The sequence below is a fragment of the Gorilla gorilla genome, chromosome 3 (assembly GCF_029281585.2).
Source record: "Gorilla gorilla gorilla isolate KB3781 chromosome 3, NHGRI_mGorGor1-v2.1_pri, whole genome shotgun sequence".
NCBI classification, from domain to species: domain Eukaryota; kingdom Metazoa; phylum Chordata; class Mammalia; order Primates; family Hominidae; genus Gorilla; species Gorilla gorilla.
In genome coordinates, this window is record NC_073227.2 from 90,331,955 (window position 1) to 90,352,582 (window position 20,628).

Genomic DNA, 20,628 nt, shown 5'->3' on the forward strand with positions numbered 1-20,628 from the left:
ATTTTCATTCAAATAAAATAAAATTAATACCACTTAGTAGTGTTTTATTTTTGTATACTTGTATACAAATTAATTTTTTTTCTTACCAGGAAGTTAAGCATACTGTGGACCAAAAGCACTACGTGAAACTGGTAAATTTCTCATATAAATTATAATTTCAAGTAAAACATCTTATTTTGGCTGTTTCTTCTCTCAAATATTCACACAGTTCATTATATCCCATTAAGAAATTTATCGGCCGGCGCGGTGGCTCACGCCTGTAATCCCAGCACTTTGGGAGGGCGAGGCGGGTGGTTCACCAGGTCAAGAGATGGAGACCGTCCTGGCCAACATCGTGAAACCCCGTCTCTACTAAAAATACAAAAGTTAGCTGGGCGTGGTGGCGCGTGCCTGTAATCCAGCTACTCAGGAGGCTGAGGCAGGAGAATCGCTTGAACCCGGGAGGCGGAGGTTGCAGTGAGCCGAGATCACGCCACTGCATTCTACCCTGGCGACCGAGCGAGACTCCGTCTCAAAAAAAAAAAAAAAAAGAAAGAAAGAAATTTATCCCCAATTTGTAGGAGTCTATTTTTGCTATTTTTATTGCTCTGATTTCTGGCTATTATTTTTGTCAAATCAATGTGGATTTATATTTTAAGAAAAATGAGTATTGAGAAATTATCCACTGATTTTGGAGGAGTTACAAATTTCAGAAAGTTTGTTGCAAGTTTAAATTACCTAAGTTAGATACCGGTGCAGTTAAAGTATCACATTATTACGCACTCAACTTCTGTTTGACGACGGGATCTTAGATGATTATCTGAAGTATAAACATTCTCAGGCTACAGGAGGTCATATAATCTAGGGGGTCCCCAAACCACAGGGGGTACCGGTACCGGTCCTTGGCCTGTTAGGAACCACGCAGGACAGCAGGAGGTGAGCTGCAAGCAAGCTAGCACTAGCCTGAGCTCCGCCTCTGTCAGATCAGCGGTGGCGTTAGATTCTCAGGAGAGCGAACTGTACTGTGAACTGCGCATGCGAGGGATCTGGGTTGTGTGCTCCTTATGAGAATCTTTCTAATGCCTGATGATCTGAGGTAGAACAGTTTTATCCCGAAACCATACCCCCGCCCTCATCCGTGGAAAAATTGTCTTCCGCAAAACCGGTCCTTGATGTCAAAAAGTTGGGGACTTCTGATGTAATCCATCGTCTGCGGACTAGAGAAGTTTGCTTCCTGCGTAGGGAAAGCGCATAGATTTTGGTGTCAGGCAACTTGTATTCCAACTCCAGCTCCACGAGTTACTACTTAACCTCTCCAAGCTCCAGTTTCCTTAACTGAAAATACGGAGAGCTGCATTAACCCTGCAAGATTGTATTAGATGATATACATTTAATTTATACAAAAATTGCTTGGAACACACTAAATTCATCTAAAAATTTGGCAATTATCTTATTTCAACACAGAGCAGACATGCTTTCTAAAACCTTTATAATAGAAACACCTGTTTTTGAACACTTAAAAATGGAATGCTCCAAATAAAACCTGTCTTTTTAGGAATTTAGATCGTTACTAACTTCCACGTTGCTATAAATATCTTTCTTACATTTTGTCAAAATACTTCCAGTAACATTCTCATTTTGTACCTCTCTTAACGTAACCATGGATTCATCCAACAATTCTAAAGACCCGTTGACTTTCTACACACACTTATTTTTCACTCTCTATTAAATGAAAATTCTCCTGAGGAAAAAATGCTATTGTGGTTTTATATTTAATCCCTAAAAATAATCTTTGCAAAATCAGTTCAAAGACTCCGGAACTTACTAGAATACTTAGTTACTAGGCAAACTTCTCTTTATAGTTTAACAGATATAATCCCACATGATAAGTAATGCTCAAACAGTTTAAGCAATTTAATCAGGGTCGTGGATTCCAGTGCCCTGGGTAAAGAGAATTAAAGTTCATTTCTGACTCCAAAGACCAGACTAACTTCCAACACACATGGAAAAGGAATAAGTTGAGACATGTACCTTGTGATTGTTTTTTTTTCTTTTCCTTTCTTCAACATACTTTTCTTCCTCACATAGATAATTTTCTCCCGTGGTCTTACTTAATTTGATAATTTTTAAATTCTGCAATTGACTATAAATGTAGACACAGTTAAGGTAATTTTTATGTATGTAAACTATTCTTTTTCTAAGCAAATTTGCCACCACTTATAAATTTTCTAATTAAAGTTCTAATTCATTCAGTTTTGCTAACATTTGCTTTGACTCATGAAGGATATAAAATGTTGGAATAAATATTCATAATTTCCTTTCTCTCTAGAACAAAATCAACCCATTTTATCAGAAGTGGAACTTCCTCCCATTTCTTCAGGTTCCTTATCAACATCAGATTTTTATAAACCCAGGAGATCAGCGTAAGACAAGTGTCTACCCCTTTGTTCCTACTTAGTAAGTTTTGCGTTTTTAAGAGGCGAGGGGTACAGGATAAAAATATATACAGTGGCCAGGCTCAGTGGCTCAGGCCTGTAATCCCAGCACTTTGGGAGGCCAAGGCAGGAGGATCACCTGAGGACGGGAGTTCAGGACCATCCTGGCCAACATGGTGAAACCCTGTCTCTACTAAAAATGTAAAGATTAGCTGAGCGTGGTGGTGCATGCCTGTAATCCCAGCCACTTGGAAGGCTAAGCCAGGAGAATCACCTGAACCAGGGAGTTGGAGGTTGCAGTGAGCCAAGATCTGCCAGTGCACTCCAGCCTGGCAACAGAGCGAGACTCCCTCTCAAAAAAAAATACAGTAACTAGAGGCAAAATACACCCAAAAGTTCTAACTTTAAAAGTAGGGCAGTCCAAATACAATAACAAATAACAATAGTAGCAATAGCGACAAATAAGTACTAATTTAATTTAAATTTAACATACATGTCCTAAGTGTTTGCTCATATATCATTTCACTTGGTCCTTCAAATAATTCTTTCATGTAGTGGGGAGGATAGAAATCAGTACCTTCATTTAACAAAGGAAATGTAATATGGGGAAATGTAAGGAAGTACTTGCTCAAACGCCATGTAACCATTTCCATTTTGTTTCATAAAATGAATTTGTTTTAAGGAAATTTTTCTAATATGAGCAATAAATAACACAAGTTCTCCTCAGCCTTTTGATCAAATCATAAAATTAAAGCTTTTTTGTCTTGTTACAGGACCAGTAAATATAGCCACCCAATAAAAAGCCTAGTTTGATTTCCCTTATTTCATCTCCGGGAATAATTAAAAGTCCAAAGAAAGGGAAAAATAAAAATTTTATAAGTAATTAAACATGCTATTTATATTTTTTAAGGAAATCTGCCGGCATCTCTCAGAAAGTAAGTACAAACCACTTATATTAAATATATTTAAAGAATTACTTTTTATTTATCTATTATGACTCGCTTTTTATTTATAACAATGTGTTATTTATTTTGTGGAAATATAAGGAGAAAAAGGATGTAGTTATACATACCAGTCAGGGAAAATGTATTTATGTATTTACTGGTTCATTGATAAAATATATCTTAGATGCATGTGCATTATTTTTTTACCAATCTTATTCCTTATAAGTATCTTTTTAAATAAGTATGAAAGAGGTAATGAATGGATGTCAAGAGGGTCCCAAGAAAATATACTCGTGTGCCATTTGTGAACCACATTGTCAAAGTTAGATATTCCTGAAAAGATTTCTTGTTAGTTTTCCATCACCTTTCTATCACCAATTGGTTGCAAGTTTGTCATCAAATGCTGGACTGGCACTATATTCTTCTTGAATCAGTAGATACATTTTTTTTAATTTCTTTCCAAGAATAAAGCCCCTCACTCCAAACCTATGAGGACCCTCACTCCAAAACCTAAAAGATGAAACAATTTAATGACACTGTATTTGAGAAAACCAATAGTCAAGCACATTTGGAAACAGTATATAATATCAACTCATATAATAAATAACATGATTTTCTGTATTCTTTAAATTTTGTCACTGCTAATATAGATTATTATTTCATTGTTAGAATATAAATTAAAAATATTCTGTATATTAAAAATATGGCAGTTTTAGTTTGGCATAAAGATTCTGCTATTTACATAGGGAAGCCCTGCAGAGTTAACTGGTTAACAGACCTGGGACAGTGTTCCTATACCAATGAACAGACACCAAACGTGCTATCATCTTTCTCTACCTCCCTTCCTTTTTGCCCCATTGATATAGGAAAGCTAGTTTCCGTTTTCATATTAGCCTGTAATTTCTAAGGGAAAGTAGTAGATCTTAATTTGATACTAATGGAGAGTTTGATAAATAGGAAATAGGAAAATTTCACTGTTTTGTAAACATCTGCATTTTTCTTAAAGAAAGAATTATTGAATTTATCTAAGTTTTATAGGGATGTTTGAACACATAAAAATTTAAAAACACTTACTGAGATATATCCTCACTATCAGAATTAAGATATTTTACACTTTTGCCAATAATATGGAAGCATAGCAGATGATGTGTATGTGAGAGTATATGCATCTATATGCATAAGTACATTTATATATCTTTCTTAGAATACTTATTTTACACTGACTTTTCCCTTATGCTACAGTACTGATGATCACCAAAAAATTGAAAACATAGGAAACCAGTGATAATGAAAGCACACAACTACTTTTGTCATAATTTTATGAATAATCAAGTAAAGGAGGTTTAAACTTGCATGAATCAACTAACCAAACTAAATTTGCCAGTTCCCATGAGAAATGGAAGCCTAATCAGTTAGTGGTTTTCATTCTTTCTTAAAATTTTTTCAGTTAATTCCACTGTATACGTCTTCATTGATACATCTTCATAGTTTCCTATTGATAAATGTTGTTTCTATTTTTTAAATTATAAAAATAACATACTAATATTCTTATAATAACTTATTTTATATATATGAATATATTAATAGGATAAATTCCTAAAAGTGAAATTTTTGAGTTAGAGGATATGTACATGAAATTTTTATAATATTTTTATCACAAACTTTAATGCCATAAATTAATATGTAACACATATGTAACTATAAATTATGAGTATCATAATTAATACTTATAGTTCTATATTTTATAACAGTTTTATTTCATACATATATGATCCTCAACACTATTTAATTTTGTGTGTGTTTATTTCTCTTTAGAACATTCATTTTAGACAATAACATTACTTTTAATAAAGTTAATATATTAAGTAATAAATTGCTTTTACCACACAGTAAATTCTCATAGTTAATGTTAGACTCTGAATATGACAAGATGATATCGGAAAGATCCTAAGGGACTTATTTCCTATTGAAAATCTCCTTCAAGTAACTCATATTAGCATTTAGATTGGGCTTCATTTCTTTTAAAAAGCATACAAGCCCTGAATTTCAAAGTAGTTTCTCTATGTAGTTTGGTTTGTTTTTGAGATTTACAAGGAGTAGCATACTTTATGTAGCCTCTTTGGTGTTGCATTTTTCACTCAACAGATTTCTAGCACATTTATCCATATTGTCACTTTATCCATATTGTCACAGCAGGTATAATCTACCTATTTACACTGCTAATGATATTCCACAATTCAGTCCTCTATTGCCCTATACTTAGAAGGCATTTGGGTTGTTTAGGTTTAGTATATTTATTTTTAGTTTTGGTAGGTATTTTCAAACTATTTTTCTTTGAGGTGAAATAAAAATTTTTTCCAACCACTAATAAATGGGAGTTTACAGTAGCTTTTTGCCCGAGTGGTTGGCATTTCTGATGCAACACTCTAGATCTCGAAGCAGTTTTAGAAACTCATTCATGGGCATTATGCAAGAGAGACCAGAAGGAGACCTCTGCTCCAGGCAGGCCTCAATGGGAGCGGTGACAACCCAAGACCACCCCATCAGACAATGCCAATCTGGGAGGTTTATAGATAGCTGATAGATTTATTTTATAACCTGGTAAGATCTCCACAGCGTGATTTTTCATCTTGGATAGTTTTCTGAGTTTGTTACAGGGGCAGTTGAAGAGATGTTTCTGCCCCTGAAGGTATTCATTGTGACACAGAGAAAAAAATAAAGTCAGACTTGACACTGAGGTTAAGAAGCAAGGAGAAGGTCAGGTCCTAAAAGGAAATCTTGCCTGTGGTCAGCAAAGAGGTAGCAGGGTATCTGAGACAGCCCTCGCCCTACCCTTGGACAGAGAGGGAATTTCACGTAGGAGGGGAGGAAAAGAGAGATCAGAGTCCAGACTTGTTGTTAATGATCCTCCAAAGGGCATTGCTTCTCCGAATCCAGATCCTCTCTGGGAAGGGAATCTTCTAAATTAGTTTTTTGTTTTCCTATACGTTTTCATTCTTGTAAACTTTTAAACTTTTCAATTTGTTTTTTCCCCTTACCTGTTCTCCATCCAAGCTATTATTTATATAATATTTTTCCTGAAATTATGCTTTTTAAAAACGTGTTATTGCTAATAATAAGAAATGTTAGGCCGGGCACGGTGGCTCACACACTTTGGGAGGCCAAGGAGGGTGGATCACCTGATGTCGGGAGTTCGAGACTAGCCTGGCCAATATGGCGAAACCCCATCTCTACTAAAAAAATACAAAAATTAGCCAAGTATGGTGGCAGGTGCCTGTAATCCAAACTACTCGGGAGGCTGAAGCAGGAGAATCACTTGAACCCAGGAGGCGATGGTTGCAGTGAGCCAAGAGAGTACGGTTGCACTCCAGCCTGGGTGACAAGAGAGAGACTCTGTCTCAAAAATTAAAAAAAATAAAAATAAAAATAAAAGGAATGTTATACATACTTCACAACTCACAAGTTTGATTATATATATATGTTTTAAATAAACATGCAATTATTAAAATTATTTAAATGAGTTGCCTAAAAGCGTGTGCTTTCTCAATTACTCTTGTGAAATATTCATTCGTTCAATTATTATTTATTTAAGAAATATTGTATTTAGCAAATACTATGTCCCTTACATGTTTCCACATCTTAGAGATAAAAAAGTGATTAAAAGAAGCATTACAGATAAATTTATTTTTATTCTTCTTCTTTATAAGAGAGTAGTTTTTCTCTATACATCCAAGAGGCAATTGTGTATAATCAATACACTGAGAACAATGTGTCTAATTCTTGTTTTATTCCTTTAAGGAAACACCAAGAAAGACTGTTAATATAGTAAAGTACTATTTCTCTATGAAGCTGTATTTGATTCAAATTTCTAAAAACTAAACATTAAAATATTAATACTCGTGAAATTCTCCTCTTTTAATAAAATTGAGTGATATTTTAGTTTACTTAAAAATCCTCTTTACTCCTTAACTGTGATTTTCTCAATTGACCTTAATTTTTTTCAGTCAAGACCTTCCAGGTTAGCAAGATCTCTCCACATAGCCTAAGTATTCTACGTTTTTTGCTGCTTCTTTCTTTTTTTAAAAAAACAGATTTCTACCATTTTTTGAACTGAGAATTTTATTGCAATTAATCTTTTCCACCTGTCATAATAATACCTTTGTTGTAATATAAAAAAGATCTTTTGTCCACAAATATTAAGAATATACTGCTAAGTATTCAATTGCCCTGATTCTAAAATTTTGATTATTATACTTTTTATTTCTCAAATAACGTTCTAGTAAGTTATCTCTGGTGAGGAAAATGATAATTTTAAAATCAAACAATTAATGAATTCATTGAGAAATACTCTGTTTCTTGCTGTTGACTAATTATTTTAAGTAAATTAGGTATTATGCTATTGACATATCGCATGGAAATAAAGGAAAACCCTTGTAAAAAATACACAGTCTCAAAGTCATTTTAGAGGTCTGGAATGAGCTATCTACATGGTCAAGAAGTAGCTGTTCTATCACACACTTTCGGATAATATATGTCTGAACTCTGTTACATTGGAAAAATGAATTTTTAAAAATAAGCCAGCCAAATCAGGATTCTGTCAGTTGCCTTCACTGTAGTTTAATATCGTTTAGGAGTTGAATACTGGACTGGGTTATAAGTTATGTAAATCACAGGTTCAGGGAACACCCACTGTGGGAGAAAGTGCCAAGTGGGAGAGCACAATTGGAAAGGGTCTTCAGAATATGAAGTATAAATTGTGGCACAGGATCTTGTGGCCTGGGGCCCAAAGCAAGCAAGATCTTCCTTCTTAGTGCCTTGAGAAGCATGTTTTACCCTTTCTCTGCACCTCAAACTGTGGGCCTATGGACACTAATATAAAAAACATTGGTCCTCCAAGAAAGAACATGCAGACTTTGCCACACACCTCAGTAGGCTTAATTATTTTTCCTCTCTCTCTCTCTCTCTCTGTCTCTCTCTGTCTCTCTCTCTCTCTCTTTTGCACCTGCCCATATTACACAGAAATTTGACATTATATGAACAATGTAGGTAAATGGAAAATATGAAATAAAATGTATTTTCAGTCAGGTACCATTATGTTGACACAGGACATGTCCTTTTAATGAATACTTACATTCATTTAATTCAGAATAGATTTCTATAAAGTAGGACTTTGTTTCTTGGTAGTAACAGCTTGGCCCTGAATTATTAAAATAATTAGCCTTAATTCTATATTATTATGATGTGGACAAAAATTACTATTGGGTTACCCAAGTGAGGTTATTTTTTCATTTTCTTTCCCTAAGGAATCAACTGAAGTATTCACCAAGGTAAGTAAGTTTTGTTCAAACAAAATTAATAAAATATAATCTCAAAACATTTTCTTCTGTATTTTATGACCATTTATTTTTGTTATTAACAGAAAACTGAGCTGACTGAAGAAGAAAAGAATTACCAAAAACATCTGGTAAATTTTCCATACAAACATAGCACAATTAGACTTTACTTGGAAACTGCCTAGTCGCAATCCTCTTGACAAAAAAAAAAAAAAAACTATGTTTACCAAGTTCTAATTTTTATAAAAGTCTTCCTTATAGTTTTGAAAATGGTTACAGAAGGATTCCTCAGCTGTACCACTTATATTATTGCTAAGTATCCACCCAACAATTATTCCATGGCAATTCTAAAATTCCATTGATTTTCCACTTTGTAAAAATGAGAACTTAGCCTAAAAGAAGATGCCACTGTATTTAATTCCAATTTAAATCCCTACAACAATCTGTGGCTAAATCTATATAGATAAATAGAACATAGAAGAGGGGCATTTGTACTCATAATAAAATATATGGGATGCATTATGCAAATAAAGTGCTCTTTCCGTATTAATTCATTTACTTCTACAAGATAAATAACACTCAGAGAGATTAACTGGCTCAGTGTCATAGATTCCACTAAGTTAAATCACACATTCTATATGACTCTGAGGACCAGCATTTTCCTACCAGAAACAGAAAATAAACCACAACTGGGGACACTTATCTTAGTCAAGAAATTATCTTCTTGCCTTCTTACATGTATTTTTAATTTTATTTTTCCTTGTTTTTGATTTCTTTCACACAAGCACTGTGGCTTTGGGGTCTGAATTAACCAAATAAGTCTGAATTAACCAAATAATTTTCTTACTTCTACAGTTAATTCTATAAATGTAAGCATAGAGTTAATTTTGTATGAATAAATTTTCCTTTAATTAGGTTCATTTGGTAAAATGTAGAATTTATCCAAATAGAGTTTTGATTTATTTGGTTATGTTCAGTTCTCTCTGATTCTGGGATATTGAGATAATTCTTTATATATTTTTCTAGAACAAAATCAACCAGTATTATCAGTTCGCCTTGCCCCAATATGTAAAAGCTGTTTATCAATATCACAAAATTATGAAACCATGGAAAAACATGAAGACAAATGCTTACCAAGTTGTCCCCACTCTGGTGAGTGCTCTCTTTTTATTTGCAACTTAAAAATAGTTATCTTTTGTGCTAAAAGTGAGCTAGGGGGATGAAATTGACATAATCCCAATAAACTCAAGTAGAAGCTGAAACAAATAAAAACGCCTAAGCTAGAAATTAAATAATAAATCATATAATGCAAATACAGCATAATAAATAAAAATAATAATGTTACAAAAGTAGATGAAATTGTAAAAAGCAGCTGGACCAAGTTCTAGTTAACATTTATCCTTTATCTTATTTAAAAACAAAAAAGAGATTTGACCTAGGGAACATTTCTTCTAACATGAAGAATGAATGAGAGAACAGGACATTGAACCCACAGAACTAAAATGTATTATAAACAACATGGGTTTTGGAATCAGAAGACCTAATATAAATAGGCTTTTGAACTTAGGCAAGTCACATCATTTCTCTGGAATTTTTAAATATGATTTAGTTTTTTAGATATGCATGTAGCGTTTAAAAGTGTCTTCCATATAATTTTAGAAAAATCAGAATTTAGTACCTCTGATTTGCATATGAGATGGAGATTTGCTCCTATACATTTTTTTAAATAAAATTATTCATTTTTTTCTCTTTTCTCTTCAAAGAGGGATCTTTAAGATTCTTGAATTAACTGCTTCTACTTTACTTTGGTAAGTGCCTTTCCCCCTAGAATTTAAGCAATAACTTTTATGTGAAGAAAGTGATATTAAATAATATTATTAAGTAATATACTTCCAACTTTAATTAAATCATATTTTGGTTTATAAAGTGTTTTAAATTTTGCTTTCATCTTTTTGACTCACAAATGTAAGTTGTCTGTGTAATTTGCATGCATATTTCATAAATATTTTAAATATAAATTATAGTACATTTCCTCCAAAGCTAATGATACATTCAAGCCAGAAGGAATGACTCTGAGTGAAAACTGTCACAGGCATAGTGTTCACACAGATGATTTCCTGTCATCTTTGAGTTGTGCCAAGAAATTCAGACCTGGCACTTTGGTTTGAGAAAAGATATGTAATATCAAGATAGTTTCATACACAATTCAAGCCATTTAAGACAAATTTCCTGCATCATTTTCTCTGGAAAAACTAATGTTTTCTACAAAAAAAAAATTTTGCTTATTTTTTAAATTTCTCTCTTTGACAATTTATTCAATGGATTCAGAACCATGGTGGCAACTCAAGAAAATTGTAATGCCCTTTGTGTAGTCATGTTTTATTTTTCTTATTTTGCTCTTAAGCATTCAGGTTTATCTCCTATCCTAGAATTCTGTCTCATTTAATTCAAACGTTTGGCTCTTTTTATATGTCCCAAACGCAAATTTCTAACATGACAAAGTAGGTTTCAAAATAATGAATAATAATAGTAATAATAATTTATCAAGAGCATATAGTGCACCAATTACAATTCTAAGCCCTTACCTGTATTGACTAATTTAATGTTCACAAAAAACCTATGAAGTAGTTAATACTATCAGCTGATTTTTTTTCCATAAGTTATTGGGGTACAGGTGGTATTTGGTTACACGAGTAAGTTCTTCAGTGGTGATTTGTGAGATCCTGCTGCACCCATCACCCGAGCAGTATAGACTGCACTGTATTTGTTGTCTTTTATGCATCCCTGCCTCACTCTTCCCCTCAAGTTCCCAAAGTCCGTTATATCATTCTTATGGCTTTGCGTCCTCATAGATTAGCTCCCACATATCAGTGAGAATATACGATGTTTGGTTTTCCATTCCTGAGTTACTTCACATAGAATAGTAGTCCCCAATCTCATCCACATTCTTGCAAATGCAGTTAATTCATTCCTTTTGTGGCTGAGTAGTATTCCATCATATATACATACCACAGTTTCTTTATCCACTTGTTGATTGATGGGCATTTGGGTTGGTTCCACGATTTTGCAATTGTGAATTGTGCTGCTATAAACATGCGTATGCAAGTATCTTTTTCAAATAATGACTTCTTTTCCTCTGGATAGATGCCCAGTAGTGGGATTGCTGGATCAAATGGTAGCTCTACTTTTAGTTCTTTAAGGAATCTCCACACTGTTTTCCATAGTGGCTGTACTAGTTTACATTCCCACCAGCGGTGTAGAATTGTTCCCTGATCGCCGCATCTATGCCAACATCTACTGTTTTGATTCTTTGATTAGCAAATAAAAACATAAAGTGGGGAAAGGACATGCTTTTCAACAAATGGTGCTGGTATAATTGGCTGGCCACATGTAGGAGAATGAAATTGGATCCTCATCTCTCACCCTACACAAAAATCAAATCAAGATGGGGACTTAAACCAAAGACCTGAAACTATAAAAATTCTGGAAGATTGGAAAAACCCTTCTAGACATTGGCTTAGGCAAGGATTTCACGACCAAAAACCCAAAAGCAAATGCAATAAAAACAAAGATAAGTAGCTGGGACCTAATTAAACTAAAGAGCTTTTGCATGGCAATAGGAACACTCAGCGGAGTAAACAGACAACCCACAGAGTGGAAGAAAATCTTCACAATCTATACATCCAACAAAAGACTAATATCCAGAACCTACAACGAAGTCAAACAAACCAGTAAGAACAAAACAAACAATCCCATCAAAAAGTGGGCTAAGGCCATGAATAGACAATTCTCAAAAGAAGATAAACAAATATGGTCAACAAACATATGAAAAAATGCTCAACATCACTAATGATCAAGGAAATGCAAATCAAAATCACAATGCCATGCCACCTTATTCCTGCAAGAATGGCCATAATCAAAGTATCAGTTGATTTGAGATGAAGAACCTGAGGTGGAATAGAGGTTAAATAGATTGTTCATGATAATCCTGAGAAAATAAAAAAGCCAAAAAAAAAATCGAATACAGATTTCCAGCCCTAGGGCTCAAACGCCCTTCCACCAATGCCGAACTGCACCCGAAAGGCCACGTTAAGGTTTTTTTGAGAGGATATTTTCTGACTTTGAGTACATTGTTACAAAGTTGATTTTCTTTATTATGTTATTTTGGCCTTCCTAATAATGAAAAAGGGTCAGGCCACTTCACAAAGTAATCTCATGTGACAAAAATAATACCATAATTGTTATGGATAAGAGCTAAAAATACAGTTGTGTTTTATAAATAGTAACTTTTTTACTGTCATTATGCACATATTTATTCCAGTTTTTTTTTTTTTTTGAGACGGAGTTTCACTCTTGTTGCCCAGGCTGGAGTGCAATGGCGCGATCTCGGCTCGCTACAACCTCCGCCTCCCGGGTTCAAGCTATTCTCCTGTATCTGCTTCCAGAATAGCTGGGATTACAGGCGCCCGCCACCACGCCTTGCTAGTTTTGTATTTTTTTTTTTTTTTCAGTAGAGACAGGGTTTCAACATGTTGGCTAAGCTGGTTTTGAACTCCAGACCTCAGGTGATCCGCCCGTCTTGGCCTCCCAAAGTGCTGGGATTATAGGCATGAGCCATGGCGTCCCGCTTTATTCTACATTTTTTAAAAAGCTTATCATATGTCCCATAATGTCAGAGACCTGAGAGATACAGAATTATGATACTAAATTTACCTTCATTAAGTCCTTTTCTGACAAATACACAGAAATGACAATACAATGTGCTAACTGCTAATTAAAGATAGAAGGATATAATAATACAACAAGGTCAAGTGGTGAATCAGAGATAAAATATAAGGTAGAAGGTATTGAATTGACAGAAAAATTACAAAAGAAACAGAGAAGCCAAAAAATGTACAGTGCAATTTGAAGAATTTAATTTTAAAATGATTTATTGAAATATATGACCCCAAAGTCATTGTACATAAAACATTATTTTACCAAAATCTACATTCCAATTAGATCAAAAGGCTTAAATTATAGGAAGCAGTAATATCTTATATGCCTAATAAGCAACTTAGAAAATAATAATAATGATATAATAATAATAATAAAGTGTTCCTTCAAAATTGGCTGAAAATATACATATGTACCATTAATAAATAAAAATGCAATTTTTGTATGCTAGATTGAATAAGCTTGCTATTAACTCTCATTCATTAAACTGTTTATCTTATCAGGAAACAATTTCTCCTTCTACCTCATAGACTGTATTGACTCCATCAAGCATGAACACAGATAGTTATTAAAAATATTATTATGTGCCATGAATTATCTTAAGCATGAGAAAATATTAACTCATAATAGTTATAAATAACATTCTGCCAGACTAAGATGGACAAGTGTGTGTATTCTATACATAAACAAAAACTATCTTCTGTAATATATAAGTCCAGTATTGCTTTTTTTTTTTTAGGTTTGCCTGGGAAATCTACCTTTTTTTTAAGGTTTGCCTGGAAAATCTACCATATTACTTCATACTACCAGCGTGTTTGGACAGGCTTATTGTGAAGGCGGGAATACTGAGTCAAAGAAGACTTCAGAATATTTCCTGAATTGCATATACCCTTCCCATGAGTTAATGTTGAATATGTTGGGTTTGCGTTGTGGTTTCATTAGGTTGATGATTACTTAAGATGTTTTTACCACTGTTTCTGAGTTACAAAAACACATTTCTTTTCCCCTCAAAATAAAATTTCAAGTGATTCATTGGTGTATAATCAGCATTTTTATTGTACATATTGACCACCGAGGCTACCAATGCTAATATAAGTAGTTATTTAACAATTAACTTTAAACTAGCTTGTCTACTACCAAAATGCTTTATATACACTTTCTGGACACTTCAATTTTACTTATCATAACCAATAATCTAGAACACTACAAGTTTTATATTCTCCCACCACAGCTTGGCTCACAGAACTACTTAGCCATGCTTCTACCATCTTTCTGATTTATTCATGCTTATAATTTGCCACAATTTTAATCTCAAACCTTCACCAGAGCCCTCAGTCCTCCTCTCTCAGTCCACCTTGTCAGACTAAAGTATGGAGTCAGCCACTAAGACCATAAACCTTTCAAGATTCCTCATTAATGGTGTCACCAAATGAAGAAAGAGCAAAAGCAAACACATGGGTGCATACATGGGCTCTAAGGCATACTTGGGCTGCAAGGGAGTCAGCACATCCTGAGAAGATGGAGGGATGGGGAAAGCTATAAGGAAAGCAGATCAGGAAGGAGGGGATAGGGATGAAAGTTATTTGTTAAGCATTTGGTTGTAATGGGAAGACCTTACAGGAGTTTCCATTGGGGAGTAACATTATATGATATATGTCATCGATGAGTGAAAAACTTCAAATTTTGAAGACTTTGTCTTTGACTCCATAGAATACGTCAATCCTTTATAATTCCCACTGTATTCCATTCTATCCAATTCCTCTTAGCGCTACTTCTTTTCTTATTCAGACTGAACATTTAAGGGATTTTCAGAAGTTGACATATGACATATATTTTGAAAAGGTGGAATAAGCAGAAGCCAAGAGAATTTTTATTTTTCCTCATAGAATCCATTCACCCCACTCCCATCCACTAAAATTCTGATTACATTTCATTCTTTCTACTCTGTATTGGACTCACTTCTTTTCTTACACAGCCCAGACTTCATGCTTCATTATTTTAAATATTATCTTGATAGCTCATATAATTTTTCTGCCCCCCTACACTTAGCCAACTTTACCTGGAAAACGCAACCACGTAAAACTCTGAATTTGATTTATATTGCCATTCCACCAAAACAGATGAATTTTAAGTAAGTTTATGTTTTTTAAACTGTGTTGGTAACCAAAGACATCTTATCAAACTCTTTTTCTTGTTGACATTAGTGTTAACTGCCTTTAACTCTCCTTAAACTTCAAGCTTATCTCACCAGAAAACAATTTTCCTTTCTACTTCATAGACAATACTGAGTCCACTGAGCATAAATACTATCCACTTCTTAGTAGGACACATCAATAATTTTATCTAAATCTGAACATAATTTTAGTTCTCTCAAGTTTTAAAGGATATATGACCTTCTTTCAGTTCAAAGCTAATAGCCCTTTTGACTTTTTAAAAAGTTCCTCTGTCATCTATCCTTTTGATAATGTTCATTGTAGCAAAAGTAATCGTGATAGTTTTAATGCCTAAAATTGAATAAGCAGCTATGTGCAGGGTAACTTATATCTTTGTCTCAATTAGCCTTACTATTAAATTTGCTATTATATTATCAATATAACTATTATTATTATATTATTAAATATAATACATATTATTTTATTATTACATTATTATTTTTAATAAATGTGAGCATTGTTTCCACTTTGAATATCCAGTACTCAAAACATTATCGGATATTCAGATGAATTATCAGGTTATTCCATATATTTTAGGCCTAATAGTTTGTTTTCATAAATTAAACTAGAACATAACATTTATTACAGCTCCTTTTTGCCATTAGAACACAGACATTCACAATTTGCCAAAGACTCTCCAGATTCAAGTTTATCACACTGGTATAGATATATGACTAAATATTTTCCCTGTAATTGAAGGAGATTAGGAAAATATTAAAACACAAACACATTATAAAAATCTGCCTATGAGTTGCATACTTATGGCAACATATTTAGTAACATATCTTTGCAGAATGTTTCTCTTCTAAATTAAATCCCTTGACATTTTCAAGAGCATAGCAGTCCATCACGGATGAAAAGGCACCCTATTTCCATGACTACAAATAGCAGGACATGTTCTGGTCCATCGGTCTTCTAAAATCACTGTTTGTGGATTGAGAGATTGTGTCTAACAAAAGAAGTTACTCATATGCTTATCGTCTGTTCTTTTCTCAACTGTCAGACACAAACTACTGATTCCCTATCTTGTTAATCACAAAATAATGAGCTTAACAATACCTATTTTTTTAGTATTTCATTCTCAAATAAGGGATCAATTAAGTTTAAACAAAGCTTTTCAACTTCTTCATTTACAAAACCGTAGTGCCTTTGGAACTTTACATTACAAATGCCTTATATTAATGATGTTCTTATATGATTACTTTTAATGGCAAAAACTGCAATTACTTTTGCACCAACCTAATACTTTTTATCTACTGGGTTGCATTTCTCATATATTTCCGGGTGTATAACAATACTCACTAACTATGGGTTAAATGACTAAAAGAAGAAAACAAGAAAGAAAGTAAAGAAGGGAGGGAGGAAAAGAAGAAAAAAGATAAAAATGAAGAAAGGAATGAACATAAGAGGAAAATAGAAAAAAAGGCAAAACCATGGGAATGAAAAACTACTAAGTGGTTGCTAGAGTTGAGGGAAAGGAAAGACATTGTTAGTTTTTTACTACAGAGGGGCCACACATGGGAAATGCTAGCATGATGGAACCCTTACATGTGATAAAGTAGTGGTGAATATACGACTACATACATTTGCCGAAACATGTAGAAGGCTTAAGATTTAAGAGTGAATATTGCTAATTGCAAATTAAAAATAGAAGTAAACCAAGATGTTGCAGCAACCTAAGACAGACTGCAGCCTGTGACAAATAAATCCAACAGTATATATAAATATATGGCATAGCCTCACCAATGCGGGTAGGAGTAAAGGAGTAAGCTAGGAAACTTCAGGAAACATCATCTTGACTGGATGTTGTAACAACAAAAAAAATAATATTTGCTAATTTCATTGAGACATTCTCTTTGACTTACAGGCTATCTAAAAGCATGATGCTTAGTTTCCTCATATTTGGTAATTTTTAAGATATATTTCTGTTATTGACACCTAGCTTAATTACATTGGACTGACAAAATACTTCTTATTATTTCTATTTTTAAAAATGTGTTCAGGTGTGTTTTATGGCCCTAAGTATGGTCTATCTTGGCATATGTTCCATGTGACTTTCAGAAGAATGTGTATTCTATTGTTGTTCAGTGGAGTGATCTATGAACGTCAATTAGAGCAAATTGGTTGATAGTGTTGTTCAAATCATTTTTTTTCTCTTACTGGTTTACTCCCTCACTTTTTGTCTGAGAAAATATTTCTCCTTCACTTTTGAGGAATATATTTCCTGGACCTAGAATTATGTGTTGACAGTATTATTTCATTACATTTAAGATTTTACTATTTTCTTCTTTCTTGCATGGTTTCTGACATGCAAATTACATACCGTAATTCTTAACCTTATTTTTCTGTAGATAATCAGTCTTTTTTTTTTCTGTTGCTGTCTTCAAGATTTTCTCTTTGTCATTGGTTCCCAGCAGTTTCAATACAATATGCTGTATATGTGCGTGTATGTGTGTGTGTGTGTGTAGAATTTATTCCTAATGTTCTCAGGGTATCTTGTATTGGTGCTTTTAGTTTCTGCCCATAATTTTGGAAAGTTTTTGACCACTATTTCTTTAAACATGTTCTGCTTTGCTCTTTTTTCTCCTAGGATTACAAATGTTAGAGCGTTTGCTATTTTTCAGTTTGTGTTTCAATTTGGTGATTTCTACGACATATCCTCAGGGTCTCTAATCCTTTCCTAGGTTGTGTCAAGTCTATCGATTAGCCAGTCAAATGAATTCTTTTTCTCTGTTAGTAAATTTTTATTTATAGCATTTCTAGTTATTGTTACAGTTTCCTTCTCTGTGCTGAAATTATCTATGTGATCTTGAATCTCATCTATATTTATCATCAGAATATTTAGTATAATAATCAGTTATGTTAAATTCCCTGCTCGAGAGTTTCAACATCTGTGTAACAACTGACTCTTGTTCTGATTATTGCTTTTTTTTAAATCTTCAGACCTTGCTTATGCCTTTCTGTGTGTCTTGTGATTTTTTTTATTGAATGCCTGATTTATGGTATAGTCATTAGATAAACATGAGCCCACTTTCTTTCTACGAGGACCTTAGTATAGGGGGGTTGTGTTAATCTAGTCCACAAGAGAGGAAATTAAATACTTAGGCAAAAGGATTTTGTCACTCCTGACAAACAACACTGAACCTAGTATATGACCTAAGAAGGTATCCAGCTAAATTACTTCACATTACTCTGATGTATGACGTGTGCACTGACAACCATTAGTATGCCTCATTTATTCTTTGATATAACATATTACTAGTGCTGTTAGGTTGTCAGTAATAAATTCACAGGATAGAAGGGTTCTCTCAGCTTCTAATATTTGTTTACATTAGCTAATTCATGTTTATAATGCTAATACAGGAAGAGAAACCACACCATTGTTTAAAAATATATTTATGTTATTCTATTACATGCTTAACATAAAATGAAGTAATGCATAACCTTTCTTCATCATAATTTCCAATTGATGTCAAAATAAAGTCAAGTAATGAATATTTGCAAAGTGAATTTAGGAATTAAGCTTAATGTAGTTCCTAAATTTGTCTTTTATTGTCATTTTATGGGAATAATTGCCCTATTTTTATGGTTCTCTGAAGTGAAGGAAGTAATTCACAGCCAAATCAGTCAAATTCATAGGTTTTTAAATTATTTTTCTCAGAGTCAATGCTAATTTGTTTCAAAATGAAAGAGTAAACATTAAGTTAGGGATTTATAAATATCCCTGGAAAGAAAGGGAGTGAGGCACATAGTCCATGTCAAGACCAAGAGCTGCGTCCGCTAGTTTGCACCCTGGAAACAAGGTATGCTGTTTTTTATGTTAAGATGTTCCCATTTTAAAGATTTCTCTACCAGATTTCAGTCAGATGGACTTTAATAGTATACTTGTAAATGCATGGCATATTTATATTATTTCATAGTTTCCAGAGATTGATGACACAATGTAGTCTGTATAAATCTAGTCCACCTCACACCTGAGTTCTCACTTTAACACTGTATGAGGCAAGACTTAGCAAAGAAATTTTTTTTCCCTACATTCAGACTGGACTCAAGAATTCACATAAACCCTAGAAAAAACAGATCAGTTCTGTTCATAAAGCCTCATGTGCTTCTGAAGAACTGAAAAATAGGGTCAAGTAAGTCTGTCTCATTTAACATGCTATTTCAAGAAAAAAATAAAGAAGGAAAAGGATAATGAAACACTTTTTATTAAATTGTGTGTCAGTGAAAACCTGATGTACAATATCAAAGATCACTAAAGCAAACGTCACTCAGTATGTGTCAAAGCCATGTTGAAAAGGTAAGCAGCTTAGCCAAGATTAAAAATATGTTTCGAGAAATATGATGATTTTTTTCCAGCCTAGATTTTGATAAGGATTAGGTAGGAAAGAATCCACAATCTTATCATCAAAAAAAACTTGGAAGTTCATTATGTTACTAGAATATACATAGCATATAAGCAATACATTCTCACTTCACAAAAAAATAGACTACAGAAAATGAAAGAAAAATATAAAAATAATTATAAAAACAAATTCATCTTCTAATTCATAACTCATTAAATCTTTTACCAATACTCATGTTCTTATCTACTACTTTTTTTATTTTAAATTAGTTTCCTGTCATATATAAAGTTGGTGCTCTTTTTACAGTGCTACAAGTCTCTAGAGTAGGAATATTATTCTTGTTTCTATTTGCTGTTTTAGTTATTTATTTGTATTTATTTATTTATTTTATAATTTTAACTTCTATTTTAGATTCAGGGGCTACATGTGCAGGTGTGTTACATGGCTATATTGCATGATGCTGAGGTTTGGGGTATGGATGGATCCCTTCACCCAGGTATTGAGCATAGTACCTAATAGGTAGTTTTTCAGCCCACTTCCTCTCCTTCCTCCCTCCACTAGTATTCCCCAGTGTCTCATATTGCCATCTTTATGTCCACATGTACTTAATGTTTAGCTCCCAGTTATAAGGGAGAACACGATTATTTGGTTTTCTCTTCCTG

General features: G+C 33.4%; 1 long non-coding RNA gene across 1 annotated transcript; it reads left to right on the plus strand.

Moving 5' to 3' along the window:
- Positions 1–826: 826 nt before the first annotated feature.
- LOC129532875 (uncharacterized) lies at positions 827–14,301 on the plus strand. Its single transcript, XR_010133232.1, has 8 exons — positions 827–915; positions 2,309–2,436; positions 3,325–3,349; positions 8,662–8,685; positions 8,778–8,822; positions 9,718–9,843; positions 10,455–10,499; positions 14,147–14,301. It is a non-coding gene; the product is annotated as an uncharacterized lncRNA (long non-coding RNA).
- The last annotated feature ends 6,327 nt before the right edge of the window (positions 14,302–20,628 follow it).